Here is a 22,533-nt window from a genome sequence, read left to right as displayed (position 1 = left end):
AGGCAGGCAGGATAACAGCGGTTCTACACTTTATTGGATAATTATCTAGAGTCAAAACATTTATTAAAACATATTTCTAAAGTTATGATATTATGATTTCTACTGCTATATAGTCTATAAAAAATCTCTACAGGGATACAACGCCCTTCTATCTCCTCCCACACTGCACATGTAAAAGTGATTTATTGCAGAAATGTCTGAAACTTAAAACCAGTTCTATTCATTTTAATGATTTTGCTTTAGCACATAGAGATGACGGCATGCGGCACAACTATGGACAACAAAAAATCCTGACACGCTCCTTCATTACAAACATTGTAGGAGATAAAAAAGGAAAAGAAGGGAATGCGCCCCTAGTGAAGTACAGTTAAACAGTGGTATAGGAAAAAAGGATGAATCTCCCTCACCATAAGAGCACAACACCTCAATTCGCATGTAGAGTGATTCTTTTTGGTCCTATAGCTTACAATCCTTCCGAGCACTCCCTGGAGTCGTCGGTGGTAATAGATGCAAGTAGATAAAAGTCAATTAAAAAAACAGATTTTTTTCTGCAGCGCTGGACCAAGTGAATTAAAAGAGACAAAGCTCTTAAGGATTTTATCGGATAACGTTTATTCAAAGCACATCACCGCATTTCTGGCCCGGAGTGGGCCCTTCATCAGGACATGGTGCTAGTCCACTAGCACCTTGTCCTGATGAAGGGCCCACTCCAGGCCAGAAACACGTTGATGTGCTTTGAATAAACGCTACCCGATAAAATCCTTAAGAGCTTGGTCTCTTTTCATTCACTTTCTCCAGCGCTGCAGAAAAAATATGTTTTTTTGTCTACTTTTATCTACTTGCATCATTACAAACATTGAAAATGTAAACATTTAAAAAAAATAAAAACTATTTATATAATAAGAATTATATAGAGGACCAGTCCTAAAGGACTGGTCCATTATATAATTCTTATTATATAAATAGTTTTTTACACAATTCTAGGCCTATTCGGGGTCTAGATTACACTGGTTAACCTTTGGAATGTTTTCCCACTATAGCGAGCTACACTACCCCCTTATCTATTTTTAAAAATAAGCAAGGAATGGTCAGAAGAGTCACAGACTCCTTCCCATTCAGTTGTCTCCTCCTCACACATTACACCAATAGGAAGGGACTTGTCAACTGAGCTAATGTGGGATGAAGCTGGAGGGGAGCCACTTCGGTGGGTCTTCCTCATATATCCATGTCATTTTTAAACAAACACAAATATAGCTGTTTGTAATGAGGGGGCCTGTCAGGATTTCTGGATAGGTTCCCTTTAAATTTATTCTGGTTTTCCCGGCAATATGTAAGGTAAATAATCTTCCTACAGATAATGATGACTTCTTTTTGACTCCTACATCAATATCATAATCATCTTCCATCAAGGACTGTTTTACGTTTCCCTTTCAACTATTTTATCCGATATGTTACCCCTTTTGATGTTTCGAGTCCATATCCTTGTGACTGTACAATCCATTATCTTCCAAACTAATCCATATCTTAGAAATTGTGTTCTTAAACAGAACCAGTGGCTGTGATCTATTTCACGTGATATATGTTGTTAGATGCTGGAAACCTGTGCATGGTAAGAATTAGAAGGTTTGATTGTGAGATTGAAGTTCGACCCGTACGCTTAAGCTTGCTGTAAATGCTATAACATGCCATGGCTGCCTCCCATTAAATCTGAAGGAGGTTCTAAACCCTTCTGACCCTGGTGGAAAGCATTTCGTCATAAAATAACATTGTTGAACACATCTTTCAAAGTGACATGTACCAGGCAGCTATTAGAAATAATTCTGCAAGAGTTATCAAGTTACTTGAGAAGTTTGGACACAAAAGAGTTTCCATACGGGATCAGAGATTGCCTCCAATGGATAGAATTCCAGGTTTCTTCTGTTTTTTTTAGCTTCGATTGTATCTGCTCTTGATCACAACAAACTAAATACGACATCCTTTAACTCATGTTGAGAACGGCAGTGTATGGCTTCCTCTCCTCACATAGTCATTTCTTAACCCGCTATTATCTAAAATAAAGTACATTTACAAGCACTGTATGATTTATTTTTATTAATTTTAGTTTTTTTTTCTGTTTCTCAATGACTGAAAGAATTATAATTTAGTCTTTTTTATTATAAATCCCAGTGCAGTTACTATAACCAATATAAAATCAGACATCCAGTGTTGAGCTAAAATATACTTTGTAAGTCAGAACCTTTAGGTGTTTATTGTCCAGTATTGCTGTTTTCTAAGCTGGGCTCCATTAGGATTGAACTGTGATTTCTGACTACATCTTACCAATAGTGCCTACAGGAAGCCCAAAGTAGTCTAAAACACACCTCTTATCATTGGTTTAGGCTTTTCTCTGCCCCTCCTTCTGAAGTTCTGCCTTTTTTCTTTTTTTAGATTAGTTGCTATGTCTTAACATGGAACCATCACAAGCTCATCATGAAGTCTATAATAAAACTAAACAAAATGTGCCCATACACATAAGATAGGAAATATCCCTGCGAAGATCCGGGCCTGACTTCATGGTGCAGTCTAAGCTTGAAAAAGCTACTTCACATTTGCATAATAAGAAAAAGAGGAATAACAAAAAAAAAAAAAAAAATGGAAAAATTTTCGTGTGGTGTTGTATACAGTTTCCTGGCTCCTCCCTCTTTCCTGAGATGATGCTTCATCCTCTGCTGTCTAAATAGATCTGCAGACACTCAAAACAAGTAGATTTTTGGTGGTTTGAAAACTGGGTCACACAGGAAGGGAAATGCTATATACCGTATTTTTAAGACGCACTTTTTCTTTACCAAAACTGGGGGGGGAAAGTTGGTGCATCTTATACGGCAAATACACATTAAAACCTGTCCTATCGCGGCGGTCCCTGCGGCCATCAATGCCGGGACCCGCGGCTAATACAGGACATCACCGATCGCGGTGAACCCTGTATTAACCCTTCAGACGCGGCTATCAAAGCTGACCGCCGTGTCTGAAGCGAAAGTGACACTAACCCGGCTGCTCAGTCAGGCTGTTTGGGACCGCCGCTGTGAAATCTCGGCGTCCCGAACAACTTACAGGACACCGGGAGGGACCTTACCTGCCACCTCTGTGTCTGTTCCATGCCGGGATCCCCTGCATGGCTGGCGCTCTCCTTCGTCATCATCATGTCGTCGCGCACGCCGTCCCGTCATCCAATAGGAGCGGCGTGCGTAGCGACGTGATGGCGGCAACGGAGAGCGAAGATACCCGGCAGCAGAGACGTTCCGAAGCGACAGGGATACCCTGGGGACGCCGCTACAGCGATGGAGGGCGACATCCAGGGCAGCGGTGACGAGCGGTGACGGGTCAGGAGCGGCGGGTACACGTGAGTATTACCTCCTATACAGTGGTCTTCAACCTGCGGACCTCCAGATGTTGCAAAACTACGACTCCTGGCATGCCCGGACAGCCAACGGCTGTCCGGGCATGCTGGGAGTTGTATTTTTGCAACATCTGGAGGTCCGCAGGTTGAAGGTTCAGAATCTTTTTTTTTATAGATTTTCATCCTTTAACCCCTTAACGACGCAGGACGTATAACGCGCCGCGATCCCGCATCATATCGCGTGGGTCCCGGCGCTAATCAACGGCCGGGACCCGTGGCTAATACCACACATCGCCGATCGCGGCGATGTGCGGTATTAACCCTTTAGAAGCGGCGGTCAAAGCTGACCGCCGCTTCTAAAGTGAAACTGAAAGTATCCCGGCTGCTCAGTCGGGCTGTTCGGGACCGCCGCGGTGAACACCGCGGCGTCCCGAACAGCTGATCGGACACCGGGAGGGCTCTTACCTGCCTCCTCGGTGTCCGATCGACGAATGACTGCTCCGTGCCTGAGATCCAGGCAGGAGCAGTCAAGCGCCGATAATGCTGATCACAGGCGTGTTAATACACGCCAGTGATCAGGATGAGAGATCAGTGTGTGCAGTGTTATAGGTCCCTATGGGACCTATAACACTGCAAAAAAAAAGTAAAAAAAAAGTGTTAATAAAGGTCATTTAACCCCTTCCCTGATAAAAGTTTGAATCACCCCCCTTTTCCCATAAAAAAAATAAAACAGTGTAAAAAAAATAAATAAATAAACATATGTGGTATCGCCGCGTGTGTAAATGTCCGAACTATAAAAATATATCATTAATTAAGCCATACGGTCAATGGCGTATGCGCAAAAAAATTCCAAAGTCCAAAAAAGCGTATTTTGGTAACTTTTTATAACATAAAAAAATGAATAAAAAGTGATCAAAAAGTCAGATCAAAACAAAAATCATACCAATAAAAACCTCAGATCACGGCGCAAACAATGAGTCCTCATACCGCCCCGTATGTGGAAAAATAAAAAAGTTATAGGGGTCAGAAGATGACATTTTTAAACGTATAAATTTTCCTGCATGTAGTTATGATTTTTTCCAGAAGTACGACAAAATCAAACCTATGTAAGTAGGGTATCATTTTATCCATAAGGTCCTACAGAATAAAGAGAAGGTGGAATTTTTACCGGAAAATGCACTGCGTAGAAACGGAAGCCCCCAAAAGTTACAAAATGGCATTTTTTCTTCAGTTTTGTCGCACAATGATTTTTTTTCCCATTTCACTTAGAATTTTTGGGTAAAATGACTAATGTCGCTGCAAAGTAGAATTGGTAGCACAAAAATAAGCCATAATATGGATTTTTAGGTGCAAAATTTAAAATGTTATGATTTTTAGAAGGTGATGAGGAAAAAACGAAAATGCAAAAGCGGAAAATACCCTGCGTCATTAAAGGAAAACTCCGGAATAGGAAAATTATCCTCCATACTGCCCGCAGTAAAAAAAATCAAACAGCTACAAACCTTCCTTCGCTCCCCCCGATGCCTCCGCTAACCGGCTACGGCCTCCGTATATAAGTAGGGTATCATTTTAACCGTATGGACCTACAGAATAATGATAAGGTGTAATTTTTACCAAAATATGCACTGCGTAGAAACGGAAGCCCCCAAAAGTTACAAAATGGCGTTTTTTTTTTTCGATTTTGTCGCACAATGATTTTTTTTTCCGTTTCACCGTGCATTTTTGGGTAAAATGACTAATGTCACTGCAAAGTAGAATTGGCGACGCAAAAAATAAGCCATAATATGGATTTTTAGGTGGAAAATTGAAAGGGTTATGATTTTTAAAAGGTAAGGAGGAAAAAACGAAAGTGCAAAAACGGAAAAACCCTGAGTCCTTAAGGGGTTAAAATTGGGTCCGTCTTATATGCCGGAGCGTCTTATATGGCGAAAAATACGGTACTTACTTATTTATACTTACTACATACTTATTTATGCAGTATTTAGTTTTTACCTGATTTAGGAATACCCATTTCATGGAATTATGGGTATAATTCTGGCTGTGGGGATTACTATGGTTAGATTCATTCATACTTGGTTTATTTAGGAGAAGCACATGAACTACAGGACATCATCCACAGTGGGACAAATTTACAACCGCAAATGTGACAGAATGTTGCTGTAATTTGAACCAAAGAAAACTGCCCTAACTGACTTGCACCAAATTTATTATGTGCTTTAGACACTTTAGCAACAGTTTGCCCAGACCCTGATAATAGAGGTGGGGCTTTTGTGAAAGGGTGTGGCTTAAAATGCCATACCAGTTGCCAAAAATGTGCCAGAATTCTGAAAGTTGATCTTAACTTAATAGACAACAGAGAATAGAGAAAATTTATTAAAAAGCATGATACACAACTTATAGTAATTCTAGCCCACTGAAGTTATGGGATGTAGAAGTCTATTACAAACATACCTTACATGTTTAACATAGTATGGCAGAACATTTTATACAGCCATACTACCATGATAAGTAAAGCATGTTTGTAATAAACAATTAAAGGGGTATTCCAGGATTTTTTTTTTTATTTGATTATGCTAAAGGTGCTGTAAAGTTAGTGTAGTTCATAATATAGTGTCTGTACCTGTGCGTGACGGTTTTCTCACAATTCTTCTGTGATTTTCTTCCCAACATTTATTTTTAACAGCATACAAAATTACTCAGGTCTGGGATTTTCCCAGGTTGCAGTGCATTGAGACATGACATCACTAGTCAGGTGATCAGAGAGAGCCTTTTCCGCTTCAATGGGTAGAGCAACTGCTGGGTGGGAGTGAGATCATTTTGCAACAGCTAAAGGCACCCTGGTTAAAAAGCACTGGTCTTTTGAATGGAATGCAGCTAATTTGTGTTTCAATGGGTGTGGTAGCTGACGTGTGGGAGGGAGGAAAGTGACCTCACACTTACAAACTATGGAACTTTGGGACTTATAGAACGAAATCAAACAGGAAATACCCAGTTCACAAAAGGCTAGCCACAGTCTTATGGTAATCTCGCAACATGGCCATTTAGCCCCAAGACAAGCACAGATCCATCCTAAGCATGGCTATTATTGTTTGGCAAGTATGTACTAAAATCACGTTATGGTGGATAACCCCTTTAAAGAAAAACTATCATAAATATTCGGGTGTCAAAATTGTTTAGTGTGATTGATGATGAATCACCTGACCCATGATGCAATTGTAGGGACGCATTTTGTTTTAAGGCAACCAGGGGACTCTGAAGGGCTCCTACTACATCCTACCTATCAGAAAGTGAAACTAAAGGTACACTGCAATACAAAAGTATCAGCGTGCTGTGCAACACAATTATTAGAAAAATCGGAACTATTTATTTAGTTATTTATTTATTTAAAATTAGCAAAAGAAAACATTTTGTATAGTTGTGACTGTACTGAGCAGCAAACTATGGTGAACTCAGAAAAAAGTTATTTATATACACCTACTGTCCCAGAGATAATAATGTTAAAAAAGCTACAACCATAGGGGAATGTCACCTTAAACTACAGACACCTATAAATTCATTAACCCAGAGTGATACACTGAAGGCAGTGAAAACATGTCACAGGCTGAAAAACTGGTGTTTCCACACACATGGAAAAAAGCTTGAAAACTGCAAAAACCATGCAAAAAAGTGCAATTTTTTCTGGGGATTTTTTTTTTTTCAGGTCTAAAAAAACAAATGGCAGAAAAAAAAAGTTGTGTGAAAAGGTAGTCTTATGTCAGTTTTCTCCTCCTGCATTGATCTGAACATTTCCGGATTATTTATTTGCACTGTGTCTGGTCTATGTGTTGTGGGACACTGCAAACACATTCCCACAATCCTCCTTGCTTGCATACACTGTAGAGACTAACTGCCAATACTTCCAGGACAGACCAGGGGATTGCACTTGAACTGAGCATGTGTGACCACCTTAGTGGATTCCATAAGATTTATGTAACCAAAGACATGTTATCAAAACAAAGTAGACACACAGTAACATGGTATAACATAGTATCCTCATTGATACCCCAGTGATGATCTGTAATCCGACAAGAAGTGTTCAGTCTCTCTGTAGTGTTCCCATAGGGGAACATGAAGTCATCAAAGTTCCCATTGAAATCAATGGACTATCTATCTAATGCACAGTTGTGTTGTGCTTTCCAGAGATGCATGTCAGTTTTCTTTTTTATAAATGAAACACTATAGTCTTTGTAGTCACTTTCTGCTCATGGATGCTAATGGATTAGAGCCTTACACTGGTAACCTGATTATCTAAGGGTACGTTCATACAAACGGAACTGCAGCATATTTTACGGATCTTCCGACAATGGACCCCTACATTGTGCCTCCATTTGTGCCTGCTCATAGCGACAATCCGCTGCTACAAGCAGACACGCTACGATGTGCGAGTCGCTGCACTCATGCGCAGTGTACTCGCACACATGGCAGCCGCTTCCCCTACTCCCTGAGCTAGGCTGAGAGCAGCCGCGATGTGTGCAAGTATACTGCGCACGTGTGCGGCAACTCGCAGTGTGTCTGCTTGTAGTGACAGATTTCCGCTATGAACAGGCACACGTGGGGCACAATGTAGGGCTCCATCGTCAGTGGATCAGCAGCATAAAATACTCATGTGAACATACCCTTAGAGTATTTAAAAACAGGTTGGATAGGATTTTTAGTCCACATGAAACCAACCAGAGCTCAGCATATCTGAGCATAATCTTGAATCCCAGATGAAGGTGCCCATTAAAGTACTCAGGTAGATGAAAATGGTGCTGTAACCTCTAGTAAACTCCACACAAGGTTTAATCAAAAATAACAAGGAATATAATATAGGTAAAACAAAAGGATAACACCGAAAAAGTAGATAAGGTGCCAAAAAAAAACAAGTCTTGAATCAGACCTTTAAGGTCAGGCAGAACATTAACACCACAAATAGATTACATATTTCACTTTATTTCAGCACAAATTTTAGATTTTAAATAACTATTGATCTATTTGTTTTTGGCTGGAAAACTAGCATATATTTCCAGTTAACTGAAGACTACATATGGAATCCATTTTTTTCTGGTTCACAACAGATCTTGTCCCTCTTGGAATGTTTCTCAACATGTTTAATACATAAAATCCAGGTGCACGCAAACAAAAAACATTAAAAAAGCCTTTCACCTCATTTTACTGTGAAAATTTTGTGATAATGGGGCTACGCGGCTGCCAGTAATCTTCTTTTGACAGCAATGTTTTTTCCTTACCATTGTAAAGAAAGAAAGCTGGGGTCCTAGGGTTCTTACACGGGGAATGTTTCTGGCTTTTGTAAACACAAGTTTACTCAATACAAATTTGCACCCTTTAAAATATAACATTTAGTAGATACCAATTAAAAATCTATATCAACAAAATAACAGCATAGCATATAATGAGGCATGTGATACTCAAATAAAAGTGAGATAACAAAAACCTATATGTGTAAGATCGAAAAAAATCAAAAAAATGAGGTGAATATATAAGGAATCAGATGTTAAGATACAACATGTATAAATAAATATTCACTCACGTTTTGGGGGCGGACATATTCCTTCCTGGTCATATACAGAGCTAATGTAGGATAAACAATATATTACACCACAAATCAATAACAAGACAATAACAAGACAATTCCTGTCCCTAATTTATGACTCCTAGAGGCAAGCCTACCCTGCCTAACAGTGGAGGAGGCGCCCCCACTTCAAGATGATGGTTCACATAACCTCTAACCTCTACCCGTTCCCCCCCCCCCCCCCCCGCATGCCAAAGAGTGAATGACCATAGCCAGTATACATACCTAAACACCAAATAATTAACTTACATGATACATGCTTCTTCCATCAGGCCGCATGGTATAGCGTCCACTCCCGTAACTCTTCCGGGATTTGATGCCAGAAGTGACGTGGGACAATTGGACATGTGATCCATGGAGCAAAGTAACAGATTGTCAGCTTACCCGGTCACTGCACGGCAAAGTAATCCTCCAAGTTTAGAAGAAGAAAGCAGGTAGATGCCAGCGAATAAGAAACTTCACCTTTATTGTCATCACGTTAAAAGCATGGACATGGAGAGACTTCAATAAGACAAAATCCTTGGAATAAGCGCCAGGCATGACGCGTTACAGGTCATGTGACCTTTCTTCAGATGCAAGATCATGTGATTCATGTGCTTCACCTCTATGGAATGCAAAACCTCAAACCTCAACGGCGCATGCACTTAGGTTACCATTGCAAACCTCTAAACAGCGCACGTGCTTAGGTTATGATTGCGCCCGGAAGTGACCTGTGCATTTCAAAGTGCCAGATCGCAAACAAATCCCTCGATTTGGGAATTAAACAAATAGTGCATGGATATTAATATTTTAACCCCTAATTGGATCGGGAGCAATACAAAGGCATATAGATATATCGGCATACAATTGTTGTTAAGAATACAATATAATGCACACAAAAATACATGGCTTAGATATAAGGGTATATTCCTGATTATAAAAGTTCCATCATATGGTCATTTATTATGCATCTCTCCAGCTACAGTAGGTATATATGTATATCAAAAACAGCTATTGCCCACAATAAGAAAAATACATATAGCAGTCCACAGTGGATATGACAATAGAAACTCTTTAGACTGAAGAGCTCCACTAAGACTACAAATTTATTTACAATTATCAGAGGGGAAGGCCCTTTCACTGCCCTAAAACCGAAAAACACGAGATTGCCACCCCCTACAGACACAAATTGCATTGATATTTTTGTCAATATGGTATTACAGGACCTAAAAAAGATCCATCCTCGTGGGAGAGCAAATAAGAACTTGACCCCATGGAATACCAAGCTCTTCTGAATCTTGAGGCAGACAAAAATGTAATCTTTAAAAATGCAGACAAGGGGGGCAACCTGGTGGTGTTAAATTATGATCAATATCTTTGTATGTGTAATGTCCTTCTAAATGACTCCACTACATATGGTATGCTGGGTGGAGATCCCACTGATACCTTCCTAGAAGAATTGGAGTAAATTAATATCCAGAGATGAACTTACATTTATGCTTCCTAAAGATCCAGTGATCCCCACCTTCTATGCACTACAGTAAGTGCATAAAGGGTGGCGTCCGTTGAAAGGAAGACCTATTGTTTCCGGCGTAGGCTCTATCTGGACACTTTCCTCCTTGTTACAAGCCTCCCTTTGTACATCAGGGATACACAGATTTTCTAAACAAACTGGAGGGAATTGTAGTAGACCCAGAGACTATACTAGGATCGATTGACGTGGAGGCACTCTATAGTAGCATTCCACACGAGTTCGGTAGAAGAGGTGTTGAGTATTATCGTAAAAGCAGGGGAAATCAGTTTAAAACACATAAAATATTTGTGATGTCGATTCTTCAGTTCATCTAATCCCATAACTACTTCTTATTCAATGGTAAGTTCTTCCACCAACTCAGGGGTACCGCAATGGGGAGCCCCTGCGCAACCACATATGCAAATATACTCCTGGGTTGGTGGGAGAACATTGTTGTTTTTAGGGATAATGAGCCATGGTGGTACCCCCAGATAATTTTCTGCGGGCGCTACATCGACGATATTTTGATTTTGCTATCTGGGATTGACATCTCTTTAAAAAAATTTGTCGAGGAACTGAATGTCAATTTAATAGGTCTTCGTTTTACATATGAGCTTAGTCGTACTAAATTGCCCCTCTTGGATGTGGTGATAGGAAAGAAACCAGATGGCTCCTTATGCACAAAAACTTTCTGAAAACCCACAGCATCAAACAGTTTGCTAAGATGGGACAGTCACCATCCTCCAAATAAAAATGCAGTCGAACGAGATAGACTGTCTCTTTTTTTCCCTTAACACAAGATCTGAAGAAGATAACCTCATTCACCAAATAGGAACTTATGATGACCAAAACCACATTAATATGCCCACTTTTAAACGCCATTGGAAAATCTTGTTGGCAGACCTTGATGTAGTGGAAGTTGTAACACCAAGACCATCGGTAACATATAGGAGAGGTACTATGCCACTATGTCCTTTTTGCATCGGGTGGCGCTTTGCTGGATTGTAGACCAGTGGGCACTTTTATATGTAGTGGGTGTGTAGCATGTCAGGTAAAACATTCTCTAACCGGTCGAACTCATGACATCAGGAATTTTGCCAACTGCAGGAGCCAGGGTGTTATATATGTTATTACCTGTTCCTGTCCTGAAAATAATGTGGGAAAAACCAAACGTGAATTGAGACGAAAGGTGGGAGAACATTTGGGCGATATCAGACATCGGCGGGACACAGCGGTTTCCCGCCTTTTCTAAAGACACAATGGAGATCCGAAGTCCCTTAGCTTTAAAGTGATTGAGGTAGTCAGAAAAAATGTGAGGAGGGGGGATTGGGACAAGGCTATATTAAAAAAAGAAACAGAATGGGTTTTTTGATAATTTTAAATACATTTGTAGTTTTAGTGGAGATCTTCAGTCTAAAGAGTTTCTATTGTTATATCCACTGTGGACTGCTATATGTATTTTTCTTATTGTGGGCAATAGCTGTTTTTTATATACATATATACCTACTGTAGTTGGAGAGATGCATAATAAATGACCATATGATGGAACTTTTATAATCAGGAATATACCCTTATATCTAAGCCAAATATTTTTATGTGCATTATATTGTATTCTTAACAACAATTGTATGCCAATATATCTTTATGCCATTGGGTTGCTCCTCGATCCAATTAGGGGTTAAAATATTAATATCCAAGTACTATATGTTTGATTCCCAAATCGAGGAATTTGTTTGCGTATCGGCACTTTGAAATGAACAGGTCACATCCAGGTGCAATCGTAACCTAAGCGTGTGCGCTGTTTAGAGGTTTGCAATGGTAACCTAAGTGCATGCGCCGGGCTAGTCGAGAGTCTTAGATAATTAAAATTATTATTTATTTTTTTCCTCCTTATGCCATGGGGTGGGGTGGAGGAGGGCACGGAAAGTGATTATGTCTTTGTAAGGGGAGGTGCTCTGTCCTACCAAAATATGAAATAATTTTAAGGATACAATATAGCGGAATGGAGAGGTTGTGATATGGGATGGGGAGGGATTATTATTAGTTTTATACTAATATATTTCTACTTTGCATATAAATATAGTGATCTCTTAATTTCTTCTAACCCAACAAGTGGGGGAGGGATATGGGGGGGGAGGGGAGGAGAGAGGAGGGAACATTAAAATTTGTGATAAGAATAGATGTGGGTGATGTGGGTCGGACAGGGCACTGGAACTAGATCTGAGAAGTGTATGGGGGGTAGAGATGAGCGAACTTTTCAAAAATTTGATTCGGCCGATTCGCCGAATTTTCCCGAAAAGTTCGTTTCGATCCGAATTTATTCGTGGCGAATCGATGTTAAAAAAGGCTATTTCTAGCCTACATACAGCCTCTATAGGGGTATAGAACACTTTGCTGTGTCCTAAAACGCATATGGAGTGTGCTGGGGTAGTGAAATAATACTGTTATTCAGAATAGAATGCAGATTACCGGCATCGCTCTTAGAATCACTGCCGCACAGCAGCACAATGACAGAGCCTGGTGGTGGCATCAGTGTCAGGAGACCATATAGTGACTGAATGACATAGCGTGGAGGTGTTGGCAGCAAGAGGAGACCATTTAGTGGCTGAATGGCACAGCGTGGAGTTGGCTGATGCACTAGTACACTACACACCAGGGCTTCACAATCCCCCCCAAAAAAACAACACAATATATGACATTTTTGACAAGGATTTCTCATTGGTAGCACCCGCTATCCAAAAATTAGAAATTTCCAGACCCAGGCCCCACCTCTGCGGCATCAGTAACCCATATATTGCCTGTAGGACACAGCCTGGAGTTGGCTGATGCACCAGTACACACAAGGGCTTCACAATCCCCCCTCCAAAATCAACACAATAAGAAATTGTAGTCAAAGATTTCTCATTGGTAGCACCCGCTATCCAAAAATTTGAAATTTCCAGAACCAGGCCCCACCCCTGTGGCATCAGTAACCCATATATTGCCTGCATGACACAGCCTGGAGTTGGCTGATGCAAGAGTACACACCAGGGCTTCACAATCCCCCCCCCCCCAAAAAAAAAAAAACCAACACAATATATGACATTTCTGTCAAAGATTTCTCATTGGTAGCACCCGCTATCCAAAAAATGGAAATTTCAAGACCCAGGCCCCACCTCTGCGGGATCAAGAACCCATATATTGCCTAAAGGACACAGCCTGGAGTTGGCTGATGCACCAGTACACCCCCGGGCTTCACAATCCCCTCCAAAAAACAACAACATTTTAGAAATTTTTTAAAGAAATACCTTTGTGTAAGAACAAGCACATATCGAATAGTTCACAAGACTCTATAATGCAGGACGGTGGACCACCCAAAGACATTCTTCTCAAAAATAATAAACCACACAATGTTTGAAATTTTTTTACAAAAACTAATTCAATATGTGTGTAAGCGCCACTGAACGGATTAGCGTGTCTCTATCTTTCACCGGTGCTGGTAACCCGCTAACTCCCGGAAAGGTAAGCTGCCGCGAAGCAGGTGGTCTCCCCCCGGGCACGTTTGGCTCCAGAATTTCCACTACTGCCACACCACGCTGACTGTCAACCGTGCTACCGCCTTGCTGACTCAAGGGCAACCTGCAACTCTCTTCTCCCGATGATGAACCCCCTTCTCCTGAGATCGAGCAATAACAGGTGTGTTATGCCCTCAGATGTCCGGGCCCGCAGGCAAGCTCCACTGAGCGGATTAGGGTGTGTCCATCTTTTTTTGTAGCACCCGCAATCCAGAAATTCCCAGACCCAGGCCCCACCTCTGCGGCATCAGGAACCCATTTATTGCCTGAAGGACAAAGCCTGGAGTTGGCTGATGCACCAGTACACACCGGGCTTCACAATCCGCCCCAAAATCAACAAAATTGTATAATTATTTTTTTTTTAATTTACAACTTTGTGTAAGCACAAGCGCTAATCCAACATTTCAGAAGACTCTATAAGGCAGGACGGTGGACCACCCAAATATTTTCTTCTCAAAAATAATGAACCACACAATTGTTGAATTATTTTTTTTTTTTATTGAAATTCCTAGACCCAGGCCCCACCTCAGCTGCACCAGTAACCCATAGATTGCCTGAAAGACACAGCCTGGAGTTGGCTGATGCACGAGTACACACCCGGGCTTCACAATCCACCCCAAAAAAACGCAAAAAATACCTTTTTGTTAAAACAAACGCATATACAGCAGTTCAGAAGACTCTATAATGCAGGACGGTGGACCACCCAAAGACATTCTTCTATAATATAATAAACCACACAATATGTTCAATTTTTTTAATTGAATTGAAATTCCAAGACCAAGGCCCCACCTCTGCTGCATCAGTAACCCATAGATTGCCTAATGGACACAGACTGGAGTTGACTGATGCACGAGTACACACTACACACCCGTCACTTGGGCTTCACAATCCACCCCCAAAATACTTTTTGTTATAACAAGCGCATATACAGCAGTTCAGAAGACTCTTTAATGCAGGATGGTGGACCACCCAAAGACATTCTTCTCAAAAGTAATAAACCACACAATGTTTGAAATTTGGTTAAAAAAAATTATTACATGAGTGTAAGTGCATCTGTCTCCAAAAAATCAGATGGCAAAAGGATTCTATTCGCCAAAAATGATTAAGCAGAGTTAATCCCTCTCCATCTATTTTTTTTTTCATTAAAAAATCACACGCAACAAGCGTTCCGTTGTGTAACGGTTAGCATTCTGCAAAATAAAATTTTATTACTGATAAAATTACCAGTAAATTTAACAATAACACTTCCCAAGAGTGTTTAATTACCCCATATATAGCACCAGGAGCAGTCAGGAGTAGGCCTCAGCAGTACCCAAGAGGCTTTAATAACCCCTTACCTTGCCCGATCAATTGCGAGATTGAGCAATAACAGGTGTGTTATGGCCTCAGATGTCCTGGGCTGCACTAGCGCTCCACTGAACGGATTAGCGTCTCTCTATCTTTCAAGGACAGGTGCGTGTTGCACACTGAAACCAGTTCGTGATAGGGATCTGTGATTGCAATTATTTAATCTTAAAACGAGGAATTACCAGTAGGTGAGGGTCATAAGCTGGCGTTTATTAAGTCCATGCCCTTTGTACACACCGCCCGTCGCTATAAGCGATTGGATTAGTTAGTGAGTTTGGTTAGTGAGGTCCTCGGAGGGGTAGGAGAAGGCCCTGGCAGAGCGCCGAGAATTTAACGATCATTGTTCGTTCGAGTTTGGCTGCCCAGAAGTCCAGCGGATCTTCAACGGTTGTTGGCAGGGTCATGTCGAGGTAAGCCATCACCTGCTGGTTCAGGTCCTGCTCCATGTCCACCTGCTGCTGATGAGTAGCTTCACTATGCGGCTGAAGAAAGCTACTCATCAGCGACTGTAGACTCAGGCTGCTGCTGATTGAGCCGGTACTGCTCCTGCCACCCCTCCTCTCCCCAGCAGCCGTGGCAGTGGAAGGTGAGCGCAGAGGGCCCCCCGAGTCAGACCTGCAAGTGGATGGACCATGTGGCCGATAGGCATCGGCCAACTGACTACGTAGAAGCTCCCTGAAGTAGGTCAGTTTGTCCTCCCTCTCAGTGGGTGTAAAAAAGGCCCCCATTCTGGGCCGGTAGCGAGGGTCTAATAAGGTGGAGATCCAGAAGTCATCGAACTGACGAATTTTGATAATTCGAGGGTCATTACGCAAGCAACTCAGCATGCATCGTGCCATTTGTGACAGTGACTCACTGGGACTACCTGCCTCCATCTCCACTGCATACTGCCACGGTGTGTCTGGGTCCTCTGTCTCGCCTCCCTCTAATAACCCTCCAGCTCCTCTGGCTGCTCCTGCTCCTCCCCTCCTGTCCAATGACCAGAAACACCGGCCATCTCATCCACCGTAAACTGTGCTCCGCTCTGCCCCTCATCATCCTCCTCCAGTTCATCCCCCACAGGACTCATGTAGCCTTCTGATGTAGGTGCAACATCTCCATTGCCATGACCAGCCATGTTTTCAATCATTTTTTGGAGTAAATGTAGGAGTGGAATTACGTTATTCATGGCGTAATTCGAGCGACTAACAAAAAATGTGGCTTCCTCAAAGGGCCTCAGCAAACGGCAGGTGTCACGTATGAGCTGCCACTCGTTCACATTGAAGTTACACATGGGAGTACTCCTATCTGCTTGTATCATCAAAAAATCCGTGATGGCTTTTCTTTGTTCGTATAGTCTGTCTAACATATGGAGGGTGGAATTCCAACGCGTGACAACGTCACAAATGAGACTATGTTGTGGGATATCGTTCTGACGCTGCAGCTCAAGCAAAGTGTATGATTGGCGGTGTACGAGTGGCTGAAGTGCATGCACAGTTTCCTTGCCATTGTCAGGACATCTTGCAAATGGGGTGAAGACTTGATGAACTTCTTGACAACCAGATTCAACACGTGTGCCATGCAGGGCAAATGGTTCACACTTCCTTGTCGCAGCGCGGCCACAATGTTCTTCCCATTGTCGGTCACCATGGTTCCCATTTCCAGATTTCGTGGAGTAAGCCATACTCGGATTTCTTCCCTAATGAACTTTAGCAGTTCCTCCCCTGTGTGACTCCGTTCGCCAAGGCAAACCATGTGAAGGATGGCTTGACACTGCTGTGCCCTACACACATGGTACGATGAAGGGCCACCGAGATTTGGATGTGCAGTGGAGGCCGAGGACACGGGGGAGGAGGAGGCACACACTGTAAAAGGACCAACTGCCTGGGAGCGAGAGCGTGGAAGAGGAAGCGGTGTGACCTGTCCAAGTGACTGCTGTGGCTGTGCAGGAACAACATTTACCCAGTGGGCCGTAAAAGACATGTATTGTCCCTGCCCGTAGTTATAGCTCCACACGTCGGCACTGCCGTGCACTTTTGAACACACCGACAGGCTCAAGGACTGGCTCACCTTCTCTTGTACAAACTTATGCAGGGCTAGTACTACCTTCTTCGCAAACAAATGACGGCTTGGGATTCTCCACCTCGGCTCGGCACAAGCCATCAATTCCCTGAAAGCTGCAGAGTCCACCAGTTGGAAAGGGAGGGACTGCAACACCAGCAACTTGGACAGGAGCACATTCAACTTCTGCGCCGTTGGATGAGTGGGCGCATACTGTTGTCTCTTGGACATGGCTACGCCGATCGATTGTTGGCGGAATGGCTGACTACGAGCGGAGGAAGCAGGAACGCAAGAAGGATGGTTTGACACAATGCTCCCTTCGGCTGAGGTGGTGGAGCCTTGGCTGGCTTGGCTTTATGGTGGCGAATCATGTGTTGACGCAGGGCCGTGGTGCCGAGATTGGGACCCTGGCCACGCTTCACTTTCTGCCCACAGATTTTGCATGTGACTACGCTAAGGTCCTCCGGATTCTTTATGAAGAACAACCACACCGCAGAGAAGCTGATTTTCCCACCCGTAGTTCGCACTATTTCACTGCTATTGGCGCCGTCTCCAGGAATCCCTGTTCCACTACCTCCCTGAATGGTAGCTTGCCGCGAAGCAGGTGGTCTCCCCCTGGCACGTTTGGCTCCTGAATTTCCACTACTGCCACCACGCTGATTGCCAACCGGGCTACCGCCTTGCTGCCTCATAGACAAAGAGCAAATCTCTTCTCCTGATGATGATGAAGCCCCAGCTTCTGCACCCGGCTCCCAATTGCCATCGGCTTCATCATCATCATCATCATCATCATCATCAAAAGATGTGTGCATGTCACTGATGTCCTCCTCGTGTTCCACAACAGTGTCTGCCTCAGGACCCTGAGCAATTGAAACACCGCCTCCCACATCACTCTCCGCATCACTACTTGGCCGCCTTGCGGAGCAAGGGACGCATGTCTCCTCACATTCTTGGCTGCCCATTAGATGCTGACTGTCCTCTATTACATTGTCCTCGCTAAATAGTGGAGCTGAACCCAAAGCATGAGATACTTCTTTGGAAGAGGGAACAGCATAGGACAAAGTCAATGGGATTACAGGGACTGCTCCCGGGCCATGCCAACTGAGGGTTGTGTCTGAGGAACCCACCGACTCTTGACTGGGGTTGTCAGATGTCACTTGTAATGATGGGGATGAGTGTGCAAACCAATTGACGAGGAGAGATGGGTCGACGACACGACCGCTGGGTGTTAACGGGAGCTCAGGCCTATTGCTGCGACTCCTGCTGCCACTCGCCCCAAGTCTGCTGCCAACTCTGCCTGACGTATGTAGGCCTCTGCCCCTTCTCTGTGCACGTCCTTTCACTTCCCTGCCTGACATACTTAGTGCGTTTATGAGGGTATAGAACAGCAGTAGGCGATTACTTACGGCTGTCCTTTCAAAGTATATAGGCCCTAGACAGAATAACAGCTACTAAATAGTACACTCCTTTGTTGTATGTAGGCCCTTTGCAATGATGAGCGCACTGTTAAGCGTATTTGTACGCAGGAAAAACTTTTTTCTTTAATACACTGGCAGTTGTATAACGTGTGGTATAACACTTAATTTAGCACAGAGACAGAAAAAAAGGTGGTATATGGTACACTATTTGCTTGAATTTAGGCCCTTTGCAATGATAAGGCCACTGAAAAAGCATATTTTTACGCAGGAAAGCCTTTTTTTTTTTCTTTAATACACCGGCAGGTGTATAACGTGTGGTATAACACTTAATTTTGCACAGAGACAGAGTAACAGGTGAAAAATGGTAAAAAGGCACTAAATTCCACACTAATATGACTTATTTCTGAACAGCAGCAGGACCCAACAGTGCAGCACCACCAAAAAAAAAAATCCAGGGATTAAACCCTAAATTGCACTCTGTCACACAATTCTGAGCAGCAGAAGATTTGTGGAGCAAAAAAAACTCAATAGAGCTGAAAAAATTAGGAGATAAGATGCTTCAGAAAGTTTAGGCAGCTTGGAGATCTGTATGAGGCAGCTGACAGCTATCTGCCCCTCTCTGCTGCAATGCTCAATAACGTGAATAGGAGGTTTAGCTATCAATGATCCTTCTCAGTGTTAACAGCAAAGCACTCTGCACTCCTGTCTTTCCCTAATGCTGATGTGACTAGCAGTTTCAGTGTAACGCTGTGGTATGAGCTATTCACACACACGCAGTCCCGTCCTCTCCATCTGAGTGCATAGATGAAATGAAGAGAGGCAAGATGGCTGCCGATTATAAAGGGCGTGTGACATCACAGGCGTCAGTGAACACTGATAGGCTGCATCTCACATGTGGTTCAGGGTCAGCCCGCCTACCTTCATTCCCGCCGCTTTTTCCCGCCCTCCCATAATCCCCTGTCCCATGTACTCACATGTGGATCCACCATCTTAGCTCTACAATAGCCTGGAACGCTGTAAAATGGAGTTTAATGAAGCGATTCGTGCAATAGAATCGCGGCGATATTCGTATTCGTTGCAAATCTAATTTTTCATGAAATTCGGAACGAATTCGGGTTCGTCAAGTTCGATTCGCTCATCTCTAGTCGCTACCCCCCGACGCGGCTCGACCACACAGGTAGCTGGGCTAGGTGGGGATAAGGCAGTAGCGTAGTAGTCAAATGTAGCAGAAGGTCAAGGCAGGTGGCAAAGGCAATATGGAATGCTTAATCTCAGGCTAGGGACACTGAAGATCAGGCAGGGAAGTGTGTGAGGTGCGGGGACTTTATAATGTAGTGTCAGGTGTAACAACTAATTATGGGTGTACTGTCCCTTTAAATTTCAGAAATCTGGCACGCGAGCGTCCTAGGAGATGGGGGCGCGCACGCCGGAGCTTAGACACAGAGGAGGAGGCGGCAGCGGAGCATGGTTAGTGACGGCTGGGATTTGCACACCCTTTGGAAAAAATAACTGAAATCAGTCGCTTCCTATAACCATCAATAAGCTTCTTACACCTCTCAGCAGGAATGTTGGACCACTCTTCCTTTGCAAACTAATCCAGGTCTCTCTTTTTGGAAGGGCCTTTTCCCAACAGCAATTTTAAGATCTCTTCAGAGGTGTTCAATGGGATTTAGATCTCGACTCATTGCCGCCACTTCAGAACTCTCCAGTGCTTTGTTGCCATCTATTTCTGGATGCTTTTTGACGTATGTTTGGGGTCATTGTCCTGCTGGAATACCCAAGATCTCGGACGCAATCCCAGCTTTCTGACACTGGGCTCTACAGTGCGATCCAAAATCCATTGTTAAAGGGGTACTCCGGTGGTCAACGTGTTTTTCCGTTTTTGACTTACCCAATTTGTTTTGTTTCATTTCTATTCTTGTTGTTTAGCCTTCTCTATTTCCGTTCTTTGTTGTCTTTTTATCCCCCACTTTGTTTTCCTATCTTTGCCTCTATTTCCTGTTTCTTGCTGTGCTGAAAACTACTAATCCCAGCATGCCACATGCCTTGCTGGTTTGGGGCGGCTCCTTTTTTTTTGTTTGTTTGCTCCGCCCTTTACCCGCCCTACTATTTTCCCGGGTCCAGCCCCCTTATGCACAGCACACTAATATAATCAGCCCTGGTTGGGATATACTGGCATACACACACAAAAGGGACTACAACTCCCAGCATGTGTCATTCAGGAGTCTTCAGTCTGTGGTATAACACCAGCATGCTGCCTCTGTAGTCTCCTGGGGGTTGTAGTTCACCACACCTCTGTAGGGCTGGGGATGTATGGACTGCAGGGGAATAAGTGTTTCCCAACCAGGGTGCCTCCAGGTGTTTCCCAACCAGTGTTTCCCAACCAGGGTGCCTCCAGGTGTTGCAAAACTACAACTCCCAGCATGCCCTGACAGCCTTTGGGCATGCTAGGAGTTGTAATTTTGCAACAGCTGGAGGCACACTGGTTGGCAAACACTGGCGTAACATGATGTGTATGCTGAATAGGCTAGAACAGTATTTCCCAACCAGTGTGCCTCCAGCTGTTGCAAATCTACAACTCCCAGCATGCCCAAAGTCTGTCAGGGCATGCTGGGAGTTGTAGTTTTGCAACAGCTGGAGGTACACTGGTTTGTAAACACAAGCATACACACACACAACAGGGACTACAACTCCCAGCATGTGTCATTCATGAGTCCCCCCCCCCTTCACATATAGAGATCATTCCCAGTATGAGATTTATTCCCCTGCAGTCTATACATCCCCAGCCCGTGCACCTTGTCATCCTCCCCTTCAGATAACATACTTATCTTATGTGTGTTCTTTCTCCTGTGCAGACCTGCATCCTTAGAATACTGAGCAGGGGGAGGGCAGGTGAGGAGCTGTGTACTCAGCTGGATGAGATGAGGGGCGTGGCTTATTTCTCATGCAGACAGAGAGAAAAAAACTGTTATGACATCTTGTCCACAACAGACTCAGAACTGTGGACAACAGTAAAAGAAAACAAACAGGTAAGCAAAACACACACATGCTGCCAAAACATATAACACATGTATATTGCAAAAAAACTAAACTTACAAAGAAGATGCCATATAGTCAAAAAAATTTAATCCAGAGTTTTCATGATGCCTTGCACAAATTCAAGGCACCCAGTGCCAGAGGCAGCAAAACACCCCATATATCCCTGTAGGTACTGTGTTCTTTTCTTTGTAGGCCTCATTCCGTTTTCGGTAAACAGTAGAATGATGTGCTTTACCAAAAAGCTCTATCTTGGTCTCATCTGTCCACAAGACATTTTCCCAGAAGGATTTTGGCTTACTCAAGTTCATTTTGGCAAAATGTAGTCTTGCTTTTTTATGTCTCTGTATCAGCAGGGGTCCTCCTGGGTCTCCTGCCATAGCGTTTCATTTAACCTCTTCAGGACATAGGGCGTATGGATACGCCCTGCATTCTGAGTCCTTAAGGACCGAGGGCGTATCCATACGCCCGTGGGAATTCCAGTCCCCACCGCTAACCGGTTGGGGACCGGAGCCGGATGCCCTCTTGATAAAGGGAAACCGAAACGATCGTAGGGGTCAGGGCTCTGCAGCTTAATATGGGTAAGCTTACTATATGCACTTTATTTTACCAGTCTCTGTGTCTCTCTGCAGTCTGCATGGATCCATAGATAAGTGCTT

Source organism: Hyla sarda, chromosome 3 (genome assembly GCF_029499605.1).
Source record: "Hyla sarda isolate aHylSar1 chromosome 3, aHylSar1.hap1, whole genome shotgun sequence".
NCBI classification, from domain to species: Eukaryota; Metazoa; Chordata; class Amphibia; order Anura; family Hylidae; genus Hyla; species Hyla sarda.
Note: the sequence above shows the minus strand (reverse complement) of the source record.